Here is a 12,514-nt window from a genome sequence, read left to right on the forward strand (position 1 = left end):
GCAGCCATTCTCCCACAGCCTGCATACCCAGCTTCTTAGCCACTCCAGCAGACGTTCTCCCACAGCCTGCTCTCCCAGCTTCATAGCCACTCCAGCAGCCATTCTCCCACAGCCTGCTCTCCCAGCTACATAGCCACTCCAGCAGCCTTTCTCCCACAGCCTGCACTCCCAGCTTCATAGCCAATCCAGCAGCCATTCTCCCACAGCCTGCACTCCCAGCTTCTTATCCACTCCAGCAGCCATTCTCCCACAGCCTGCATACCCAGCTTCTTAGCCACTCCAGCAGCCATTCTCCCACATCCTGCACTCCCAGCTTCTAAGGCACTCCAGCAGCCATTCTCCCACAGCCTGCCTACCCTGCTGCTTAGCCACTCCAGCAGCCATTCTCCCACAGCCTGCACTCCCAGCTTCTTAGCCACTCCAGTAGCCATTCTCCCACAGCCTGCACTCCCAGCTTCTTAGCCACTCCAGCAGCCATTCTCCAACAGCCTGCATAACCAGCTTATTAGCCACTCCAGCAGCCATTCTCCCACAGCCTGCACTCCCAGCTGCATAGCCACTCCAGCAGCCATTCTCCCACAGCCTGCACTCCCAGCTTCATAACCACTCCAGCAGCCATACTCCCAGAGCCTGCACTCCCAGATTCATAGCCACACCAGCAGCCATTCTCCCACAGCCTGCACTCCCAGCTTCTTAGCCCCTCCAGCAGCCGTTCTCCCACAGCCTGCACTCCCAGCTTCATAGCCACTCCAGCAGCGATTCTCCCAGAGCCTGCACTCCCAGCTTCTTAGCCACACCAGCAGCCATTCTCCCACAGCCTGCACTCCCAGCTTCTTAGCCCATCCAGCAGCCATTCTCCCACAGCCTGCACTCCCAGCTTCATAACCAATCCAGCAGCCATTCTCCAACAGCCTGCACTCCCAGCTTCTTAGCCCCACCAACAGCCATTCTCCCACAGCATGCACTCCCAGCTTCTTAGCCACTCCAGCAGCCGTTCTCCCACAGCCTTCACTCCCAGCTCCTTAGCCACTCCAGCAGCCATTCTCCAACAGCCTGCACTCCCAGCTTCTTAGCCCCACCAGCAGCCATTCTCCCACAGCCTGCACTCCCAGCTTCTTAGCCACTCCAGCAGCCATTCTCCCACAGCTTGCACTCCCAGCTTCATAGCCACTCCAGCAGCCGTTCTCCCACAGCCTGCTCTCCCAGCTTCTTAGCAACTCCAGCAGCCATTCTCCCACAGCCTGCACTCCCAGCTTCATAGCCAGTCCAGCAGCCATTCTCCCACAGCCTGCAATCCCAGCTTCTTAGCCACTCCAGCATCCGTTCTCCCACAGCCTGCACTCCCAGCTTCTTATCCAATCCAGCAGCCATTCTCCCACAGCCTGCATTCCCAGCTTCTTAGCCACTCCAGCAGCCGTTCTCCCACAGCCTGCACTCCCAGCCTCTTAGCCAATCCAGCAGCCGTTCTCCCACAGCCTGCACTCCCAGCTTCTTAGCCAATCCAGCAGCCGTTCTCCCACAGCCTGCACTCCCAGCTTCTTAGCCACTGTAGCAGCCATTCTCCCACAGCCTGCACTCCCAGATTCTTAGCCAATCCAGCAGCCGTTCTCCCACAGCATGCACTCCCAGCTTCTTAGCCAATCCAGCAGCCATTCTCCCACAGCCTGCACACCCAGCTTCTTAGCCACTTCAGCAGCCATTCTCCCACAGCCTGCACTCCCAGCTTCTTAGCCAATCCAGCAGCCATTCTCCCACAGCATGCACTCCCTGCTTCTTAGCCACTCCAGCAGCCGTTCTCCAACAGCCTGCACTCCCGGCTTCTTAGCCACTCCAGCAGCCATTCTCCCACAAGCTGCATACCCAGCTTCATAGCCACTCCAGCAGCCATTCTCCCACAGCATGCACTCCCAGCTTCTTATCCACTCCAGCAGCCATTATCCCACAGCCTGCACTCCCAGCTTCTTAACCACCTCAGCAGCCGTTCTCCCACAGCCTGCACTCCCAGCTTCTTAGCCACTCCAGCAGCCATTCTCCCACAGCCTGCACTCCCAGCTTTTTAGCCACTCCAGCAGCCATTCTCCCACAGCCTGCACTCCCTGCTTCTTAGCCACCTCAGCAGCCGTTCTCCCACAGCCTGCACTCCCAGCTTCTTAGCCCCTCCAGCAGCCATTCTCCCACAGCCTGCACTCCCAGCTTCTTAGCCACTCCAGCAGCCATTCTCCCACAGCCTGCACTCCCAGCTTCTTAGCCTATCCAGCAGCCATTCTCCCACAGCCTGCACTCCCAGCTTCTTAGCTAATCCAGCAGCCTTTCTCCCACAGCCTGCACTCCCAGCTTCTTAGCCACTCCAGCAGTCATTCTCCCACAGCATGCACTCCCAGCTTCTTAGCCAATCCAGCTGCCATTCTCCCACAGCCTGCACTCCCAGCTTCTTAGCCACTCCATAATCCGTTCTCCCACAGCCTGCACTCCCAGCTTCTTAGCCACTCCAGCAACCAATCTCCCACAGCCTGCACTCCCAGCTTCTTAGCCACTCCAGCAGCCATTCTCCCACAGCCTGCACTCCCAGCTGCTTATCCACTCCAGCAGCCATTCTCACACAGCCTGCACTCCCAGCTTCTTAGCCACTCCAGCAGCCATTCTAACACAGCCTGCACTCCCAGCTTCTTAGCCACTCCAGCAGCCATTCTCCCACAGCCTGCACTCCCAGCTTCTTAGCCACTCCAGCAGCCATTCTCTGACAGCCTGCACTCCCAGCTGCTTATCCACTCCAGCATCCGTTCTCCCACAGCCTGCACTCCCAGCTTCTTAGCCACTCCAGCAGCCAATCTCACACAGCCTGCACTCCCAGCTTCTTAGCCACTCCAGCAGCCATTCTAACACAGCCTGCACTCCCAGCTTCTTAGCCACTCCAGCAGCCATTCTCCCACAGCCTGCACTCCCAGCTTCTTAGCCACTCCAGCAGCCATTCTCTGACAGCCTGCACTCCCAGCTGCTTATCCACTCCAGCATCCGTTCTCCCACAGCCTGCACTCCCAGCTTCTTAGCCACTCCAGCAGCCATTCTCCCACAGCCTGCACTCCCAGCTTCTTAGCCACTCCAGCAGCCATACTCCCACAGCCTGCACTCCCAGCTGCTTATCCACTCCAGCATCCATTCTCCCACAGCCTGCACTCCCAGCTTCTTAGCCAATCCAGCAGCCATTCTCCCACAGCCTGCACTCCCAGCTTCATAGCCACTCCAGCAGCCATTCTCCCACAGCCTGCACTCCCAGCTTCATAGCCACTCCAGCAGCCATTCTCCCACAGCCTGCACTCCCAGCTTCTTAGCCACTCCAGCAGCCATTCTCTCACAGCCTGCACTCCCAGCTTCTTAGCCACTCCAGCAGCCATTCTCCCACAAACTGCATACCCAGCTTCTTAGCCAATCCTGCAGCCATTCTCCCACAGCCTGCACTCCCAGCTTCATAGCCACTCCAGCAGCAATTCTCCCACAGCCTGCACTCCCAGCTTCTTAGCCAATCCAGCATCCGTTCTCCCACAGCCTGCACTCACAGCTTTTTAGCCACTCCAGCAGCCATTCTACCACAGCCTGCACTCCCAGCTTCTTTGCCACTCCAGCAGCCATTCTCCCACAGCCTGCACTCCCAGCTTCTTAGCAACTCCAGCAGCCATTCTCCCACAGCCTGCTCTCCAAGATTCTTTGCCACCTCAGCAGCCATTCTCCCACAGCCTGCACTCCCAGCTTCTTAGCCAATCCAGCAGCCATTCTCCCACAGCCTGCACTCCCAGCTTCTTAGCCACTCCAGCAGCCGTTCTCCCACAGCCTGCACTCCCAGCTTCTTAGCCACTCCAGCAGACATTCTCCCACAACCTGCAGTCCCAGCTTCATAGCCAATCCAGCAGCCATTCTCCCACAGCCTGCACTCCCAGCTTCTTAGCCAATCCAGCAGCTGTTCTCCCACAGCCTGCACTCCCAGCTTCATAGCCACTCGAGCAGCCATTCTCCCACAGCCTGCATACCCAGCTTCTTAGCCACTCCAGCAGCCATTCTCCCACAGCCTGCACTCCCAGCTTCTTAGCCACTGTAGCAGCCATTCTCCCACAGCCTGCACTCCCAGATTCTTAGCCAATCCAGCAGCCGTTCTCCCACAGCATGCACTCCCAGCTTCTTAGCCAATCCAGCAGCCATTCTCCCACAGCCTGCACACCCAGCTTCTAAGCCACTCCAGCAGCCATTCTCCCACAGCCTGCACTCCCAGCTTCTTAGCCAATCCAACAGCCATTCTCCCACAGCCTGCACTCCCTGCTTCTTAGCCACTCCAGCAGCCGTTCTCCAACAGCCTGCACATCCGGCTTCTTAGCCACTCCAGCAGCCATTCTCCCACAAGCTGCATACCCAGCTTCATAGCCACTCCAACAGCCATTCTCCCACAGCATGCACTTCCAGCTTCTTATCCACTCCAGCAGCCATTATCCCACAGCCTGCACTCCCAGCTTCTTAGCCACCTCAGCAGCCGTTCTCCCACAGCCTGCACTCCCAGCTTCTTAGCCACTCCAGCAGCCATTCTCCCACAGCCTGCACTCCCAGCTTTTTAGCCACTCCAGCAGCCATTCTCCCACAGCCTGCACTCCCTGCTTCTTAGCCACCTCAGCAGCCGTTCTCCCACAGCCTGCACTCCCAGCTTCTTAGCCACTCCAGCAGCCATTCTCCCACAGCCTGCACTCCCAGCTTCTTCACCACTCCAGCAGCCATTCTCCCACAGCCTGCACTCCCAGCTTCTTAGCCTATCCAGCAGCCATTCTCCCACAGCCTGCACTCCCAGCTTCTTAGCTAATCCAGCAGCCTTTCTCCCACAGCCTGCACTCCCAGCTTCTTAGCCACTCCAGCAGTCATTCTCCCACAGCATGCACTCCCAGGTTCTTAGCCAATCCAGCTGCCATTCTCCCACACCCTGCACTCCCAGCTTCTTAGCCACTCCAGAATCCGTTCTCCCACAGCCTGCACTCCCAGCTTCTTAGCCACTCCAGCAACCAATCTCCCACAGCCTGCACTCCCAGCTTCTTAGCCACTCCAGCAGCCATTCTCCCACAGCCTGCACTCCCAGCTGCTTATCCACTCCAGCAGCCATTCTCACACAGCCTGCACTCCCAGCTTCTTTGCCACTCCAGCAGCCATTCTCCCACAGCCTGCACTAACAGCTTCATAGCCACTCCAGCAGCCGTTCTCCCACAGCCTGCACTCACAGCTTTTTAGCCACTCCAGCAGCCATTCTACCACAGCCTGCACTCCCAGCTTCTTTGCCACTCCAGCAGCCATTCTCCCACAGCCTGCACTAACAGCTTCATAGCCACTCCAGCAGCCGTTCTCCCACAGCCTACACTCCCAGCTTATTAGCAACTCCAGCAGCCATTCTCCCACAGCCTGCTCTCCCAGATTCTTTGCCACCTCAGCAGCCATTCTCCCACAGCCTGCACTCCCAGCTTCTTAGCCAATCCAGCAGCCATTCTCCCACAGCCTGCACTCCCAGCTTCTTAGCCACTCCAGCAGCCGTTCTCCCACAGCCTGCACTCCCAGCTTCTTAGCCACTCCAGCAGACATTCTCCCACAACCTGCAGTCCCAGCTTCATAGCCAATCCAGCAGCCATTCTCCCACAGCCTGCACTCCCAGCTTCTTAGCCAATCCAGCAGCTGTTCTCCCACAGCCTGCACTCCCAGCTTCATAGCCACTCAAGCAGCAATTCTCCCACAGCCTGCATACCTGGCTTCTTAGACACTCCAGCAGCCATTCTCCCACTGCCTGCACTCCCAGCATCTTAGCAACTCCAGCAGCCATTCTCCCACAGCCTGCATACCCAGCTTCTTAGCCACTCCAGCAGCCATTCTCCCACAGCCTGCACTCCCAGCTTCTTGGCCAATCCAGCAGCCATTCTCCCACAGCCTGCACTCCCAGCTTCATAGCCACTCCAGCAGCCATTCTCCCACAGCCTGCACTCCCAGCTTCTTAGCCAATCCAGCAGCCATTCTCCCACAGCCTGCACTCCCAGCTTCTTAGCCACTCCAGCAGCAATTCTCTAACAGCCTGCACTCCCAGCTTCTTATCCAATCCAGCAGCCATTCTCCCACAGCCTGCATTCCCAGCTTCTTAGCCACTCCAGCAGCCGTTCTCCCACAGCCTGCACTCCCAGCCTCTTAGCCAATCCAGCAGCCGTTCTCCCACAGCCTGCACTCCTAGCTTCTTAGCCAATCCAGCAGCCATTCTCCCACAGCCTGCACTCCCAGCTTCATAGCCACTCCAGCAGCCATTCTCCCACTGCCTGCATACCTGGTTCTTAGCCTCTCCAGCAGCCATTCTCCCACAGCCTGCACTCTCAGCTTCTTAGCCACTCCAGCAGCCATTCTCCCACAGCCTGCACTCCCAGCTTCTTAGCCACTCCAGCAGCCATTCTCCCACAGCCTGCATACCCAGCTTCTTAGCAACTCCAGCAGCCGTTCTCCCACAGAATGCACTCCCAGCTTCTTAGCTACTCCAGCAGCCGTTCTTCCACAGCCTGCTCTCCCAGCTTCATTGCCACTCCAGCAGCCATTCTCCCACAGCCTGCTCTCCCAGCTTCATAGCCACTCCAGCAGCCATTCTCCCACAGCCTGCACTCCCAGCTTCATAGCCACTCCAGCAGTCATTCTCCCACAGCCTGCACTCCCAGCTTCTTAGCCACTCCAGCAGCCATTCTCCCACAGCTTGCACTCCCAGCTTCATAGCCACTCCAGCAGCCGTTCTCCCACAGCCTGCATACCCAGCTTCTTAGCCACTCCAGCAGCCGTTCTCCCACAGCCTGATCTCCCAGCTTCTTAGCCACTCCAGCAGCCATTCTCCCACAGCCTGCACTCCCAGCTTCTTAGCCACTCCAGCAGCCATTCTCCCACAGCCTGCATACCCAGCTTCTTAGCCACTCCTGTAGCCGTTCTCCAACAGCCTGCACTCCCAGCTTCTTAGCCCCTCCAGCTGCCATTCTCCCACAGCCTGCACTCCCAGCTTCATAGCCACCTCAGCAGCCATTCTCCCACAGCCTGCACTCCCAGCTTCATAGCCAATCCAGCAGCCATTCTCCCACAGTTTGCACTCCCAGCTTCTTAGCCCCACCAGCAGCCATTCTCCCACAGCATGCACTCCCTGCTTCTTAGCCACTCCAGCAGCCGTTCTCCCACAGCCTGCTCTCCCAGCTTCATAGCCACTCCAGCAGCCTTTCTCCCACAGCCTGCTCTCCCAGCTTCATAGCCACTCCAGCAGCCATTCTCCCACTGCCTGCACTCCCAGCTTCATAGCCAATCCAGCAGCCATTCTCCCACAGCCTGCACTCCCAGCTTCTTAGCCACTCCAGCAGCCATTCTCCCACAGCCTGCACTCCCAGCTTCTTAGCCACTCCAGTAGCCATTCTCCCACAGCCTGCATACCTGGCTTCTTAGCCACTCCAGCAGCCATTCTCCCACAGCCTGCACTCCCAGCTTCTTAGCCACTCCAGCAGCCATTCTACCACAGCCTGCACTCCCAGCTTTTTAGCCACTCCAGCAGCCATTCTCCCACAGCCTGCATACCCAGCTTCTTAGCCACTCCAGCAGCCGGTCTCCCACAGCCTGCACTCCCAGCTTCTTAGCCACTCCAGCAGCCATTCTCCCACAGCCTGCATACCCAGCTTCTTAGCCACTCCAGCAGCCGTTCTCCCACAGCCTGCACTCCCAGCTTCTTAGCCACTCCAGCAGCCATTCTCCCACAGCCTGCATACCCAGCTTATTAGCCACTCCAGCAGCCGTTCTCCCATAGCCTGCACTCCCAGCTTCTTAGCCACTCCAGCAGCCATTCTCCCACAGCCTGCATACCCAGCTTCTTAGCCACTCCAGCAGACGTTCTCCCACAGCCTGCTCTCCCAGCTTCATAGCCACTCCAGCAGCCATTCTCCCACAGCCTGCTCTCCCAGCTACATAGCCACTCCAGCAGCCTTTCTCCCACAGCCTGCACTCCCAGCTTCATAGCCAATCCAGCAGCCATTCTCCCACAGCCTGCACTCCCAGCTTCTTATCCACTCCAGCAGCCATTCTCCCACAGCCTGCATACCCAGCTTCTTAGCCACTCCAGCAGCCATTCTCCCACATCCTGCACTCCCAGCTTCTAAGGCACTCCAGCAGCCATTCTCCCACAGCCTGCCTACCCTGCTGCTTAGCCACTCCAGCAGCCATTCTCCCACAGCCTGCACTCCCAGCTTCTTAGCCACTCCAGTAGCCATTCTCCCACAGCCTGCACTCCCAGCTTCTTAGCCACTCCAGCAGCCATTCTCCAACAGCCTGCATAACCAGCTTCTTAGCCACTCCAGCAGCCATTCTCCCACAGCCTGCACTCCCAGCTGCATAGCCACTCCAGCAGCCATTCTCCCACAGCCTGCACTCCCAGCTTCATAACCACTCCAGCAGCCATACTCCCAGAGCCTGCACTCCCAGATTCATAGCCACACCAGCAGCCATTCTCCCACAGCCTGCACTCCCAGCTTCTTAGCCCCTCCAGCAGCCGTTCTCCCACAGCCTGCACTCCCAGCTTCATAGCCACTCCAGCAGCGATTCTCCCAGAGCCTGCACTCCCAGCTTCTTAGCCACACCAGCAGCCATTCTCCCACAGCCTGCACTCCCAGCTTCTTAGCCCATCCAGCAGCCATTCTCCCACAGCCTGCACTCCCAGCTTCATAACCAATCCAGCAGCCATTCTCCAACAGCCTGCACTCCCAGCTTCTTAGCCCCACCAGCAGCCATTCTCCCACAGCATGCACTCCCAGCTTCTTAGCCACTCCAGCAGCCGTTCTCCCACAGCCTTCACTCCCAGCTCCTTAGCCACTCCAGCAGCCATTCTCCAACAGCCTGCACTCCCAGCTTCTTAGCCCCACCAGCAGCCATTCTCCCACAGCCTGCACTCCCAGCTTCTTAGCCACTCCAGCAGCCATTCTCCCACAGCTTGCACTCCCAGCTTCATAGCCACTCCAGCAGCCGTTCTCCCACAGCCTGCTCTCCCAGCTTCTTAGCAACTCCAGCAGCCATTCTCCCACAGCCTGCACTCCCAGCTTCATAGCCAGTCCAGCAGCCATTCTCCCACAGCCTGCAATCCCAGCTTCTTAGCCACTCCAGCATCCGTTCTCCCACAGCCTGCACTCCCAGCTTCTTATCCAATCCAGCAGCCATTCTCCCACAGCCTGCATTCCCAGCTTCTTAGCCACTCCAGCAGCCGTTCTCCCACAGCCTGCACTCCCAGCCTCTTAGCCAATCCAGCAGCCGTTCTCCCACAGCCTGCACTCCCAGCTTCTTAGCCAATCCAGCAGCCGTTCTCCCACAGCCTGCACTCCCAGCTTCTTAGCCACTGTAGCAGCCATTCTCCCACAGCCTGCACTCCCAGATTCTTAGCCAATCCAGCAGCCGTTCTCCCACAGCATGCACTCCCAGCTTCTTAGCCAATCCAGCAGCCATTCTCCCACAGCCTGCACACCCAGCTTCTTAGCCACTTCAGCAGCCATTCTCCCACAGCCTGCACTCCCAGCTTCTTAGCCAATCCAGCAGCCATTCTCCCACAGCATGCACTCCCTGCTTCTTAGCCACTCCAGCAGCCGTTCTCCAACAGCCTGCACTCCCGGCTTCTTAGCCACTCCAGCAGCCATTCTCCCACAAGCTGCATACCCAGCTTCATAGCCACTCCAGCAGCCATTCTCCCACAGCATGCACTCCCAGCTTCTTATCCACTCCAGCAGCTATTATCCCACAGCCTGCACTCCCAGCTTCTTAACCACCTCAGCAGCCGTTCTCCCACAGCCTGCACTCCCAGCTTCTTAGCCACTCCAGCAGCCATTCTCCCACAGCCTGCACTCCCAGCTTTTTAGCCATTCCAGCAGCCATTCTCCCACAGCCTGCACTCCCTGCTTCTTAGCCACCTCAGCAGCCGTTCTCCCACAGCCTGCACTCCCAGCTTCTTAGCCCCTCCAGCAGCCATTCTCCCACAGCCTGCACTCCCAGCTTCTTAGCCACTCCAGCAGCCATTCTCCCACAGCCTGCACTCCCAGCTTCTTAGCCTATCCAGCAGCCATTCTCCCACAGCCTGCACTCCCAGCTTCTTAGCTAATCCAGCAGCCTTTCTCCCACAGCATGCACTCCCAGCTTCTTAGCCAATCCAGCTGCCATTCTCCCACAGCCTGCACTCCCAGCTTCTTAGCCACTCCATAATCCGTTCTCCCACAGCCTGCACTCCCAGCTTCTTAGCCACTCCAGCAACCAATCTCCCACAGCCTGCACTCCCAGCTTCTTAGCCACTCCAGCAGCCATTCTCCCACAGCCTGCACTCCCAGCTGCTTATCCACTCCAGCAGCCATTCTCACACAGCCTGCACTCCCAGCTTCTTAGACACTCCAGCAGCCATTCTAACACAGCCTGCACTCCCAGCTTCTTAGCCACTCCAGCAGCCATTCTCCCACAGCCTGCACTCCCAGCTTCTTAGCCACTCCAGCAGCCATTCTCTGACAGCCTGCACTCCCAGCTGCTTATCCACTCCAGCATCCATTCTCCCACAGCCTGCACTCCCAGCTTCTTAGCCACTCCAGCAGCCATTCTCACACAGCCTGCACTCCCAGCTTCTTAGCCACTCCAGCAGCCATTCTAACACAGCCTGCACTCCCAGCTTCTTAGCCACTCCAGCAGCCATTCTCCCACAGCCAGCACTCCCAGCTTCTTAGCCACTCCAGCAGCCATTCTCTGACAGCCTGCACTCCCAGCTGCTTATCCACTCCAGCATCCGTTCTCCCACAGCCTGCACTCCCAGCTTCTTAGCCACTCCAGCAGCCATTCTCCCACAGCCTGCACTCCCAGCTTCTTAGCCACTCCAGCAGCCATACTCCCACAGCCTGCACTCCCAGCTGCTTATCCACTCCAGCATCCATTCTCCCACAGCCTGCACTCCCAGCTTCTTAGCCACTCCAGCAGCCATACTCCCACAGCCTGCACTCCCAGCTGCTTATCCACTCCAGCATCCATTCTCCCACAGCCTGCACTCCCAGCTTCTTAGCCAATCCAGCAGCCATTCTCCCACAGCCTGCACTCCCAGCTTCATAGCCACTACAGCAGCCATTCTCCCACAGCCTGCACTCCCAGCTTCATAGCCACTCCAGCAGCCATTCTCCCACAGCCTGCACTCCCAGCTTCTTAGCCACTCCAGCAGCCATTCTCTCACAGCCTGCACTCCCAGCTTCTTAGCCACTCCAGCAGCCATTCTCCCACAACCTGCATACCCAGCTTCTTAGCCAATCCTGCAGCCATTCTCCCACAGCCTGCACTCCCAGCTTCATAGCCACTCCAGCAGCAATTCTCCCACAGCCTGCACTCCCAGCTTCTTAGCCAATCCAGCATCCGTTCTCCCACAGCCTGCACTCACAGCTTTTTAGCCACTCCAGCAGCCATTCTACCACAGCCTGCACTCCCAGCTTCTTTGCCACTCCAGCAGCCATTCTCCCACAGCCTGCACTAACATCTTCATAGCCACTCCAGCAGCCGTTCTCCCACAGCCTGCACTCCCAGCTTCTTAGCAACTCCAGCAGCCATTCTCCCACAGCCTGCTCTCCCAGATTCTTTGCCACCTCAGCAGCCATTCTCCCACAGCCTGCACTCCCAGCTTCTTAGCCAATCCAGCAGCCATTCTCCCACAGCCTGCACTCCCAGCTTCTTAGCCACTCCAGCAGCCGTTCTCCCACAGCCTGCACTCCCAGCTTCTTAGCCACTCCAGCAGACATTCTCCCACAACCTGCAGTCCCAGCTTCATAGCCAATCCAGCAGCCATTCTCCCACAGCCTGCACTCCCAGCTTCTTAGCCAATCCAGCAGCTGTTCTCCCACAGCCTGCACTCCCAGCTTCATAGCCACTCGAGCAGCAATTATCCCACAGCCTGCATACCTGGCTTCTTAGACACTCCAGCAGCCATTCTCCCACTGCCTGCACTCCCAGCATCTTAGCAACTCCAGCAGCCATTCTCCCACAGCCTGCTTACCCAGCTTCTTAGCCACTCCAGCAGCCATTCTCCCACAGCCTGCACTCCCAGCTTCTTAGCCAATCCAGCAGCCATTCTCCCACAGCCTGCACTCCCAGCTTCATAGCCACTCCAGCAGCCATTCTCCCACAGCCTGCACTCCCAGCTTCTTAGCCAATCCAGCAGCCATTCTCCCACAGCCTGCACTCCCAGCTTCTTAGCCACTCCAGCAGCAATTCTCTAACAGCCTGCACTCCCAGCTTCTTATCCAATCCAGCAGCCATTCTCCCACAGCCTGCATTCCCAGCTTCTTAGCCACTCCAGCAGCCGTTCTCCCACAGCCTGCACTCCCAGCCTCTTAGCCAATCCAGCAGCCGTTCTCCCACAGCCTGCACTCCTAGCTTCTTAGCCAATCCAGCAGCCATTCTCCCACAGCCTGCACTCCCAGCTTCTTAGCCACTGTAGCAGCCATTCTCC

This window comes from Taudactylus pleione, unplaced genomic scaffold (assembly GCF_031769625.1).
Source record: "Taudactylus pleione unplaced genomic scaffold, aTauple2 ptg000134l, whole genome shotgun sequence".
Lineage (NCBI taxonomy): Eukaryota > Metazoa > Chordata > Amphibia > Anura > Myobatrachidae > Taudactylus > Taudactylus pleione.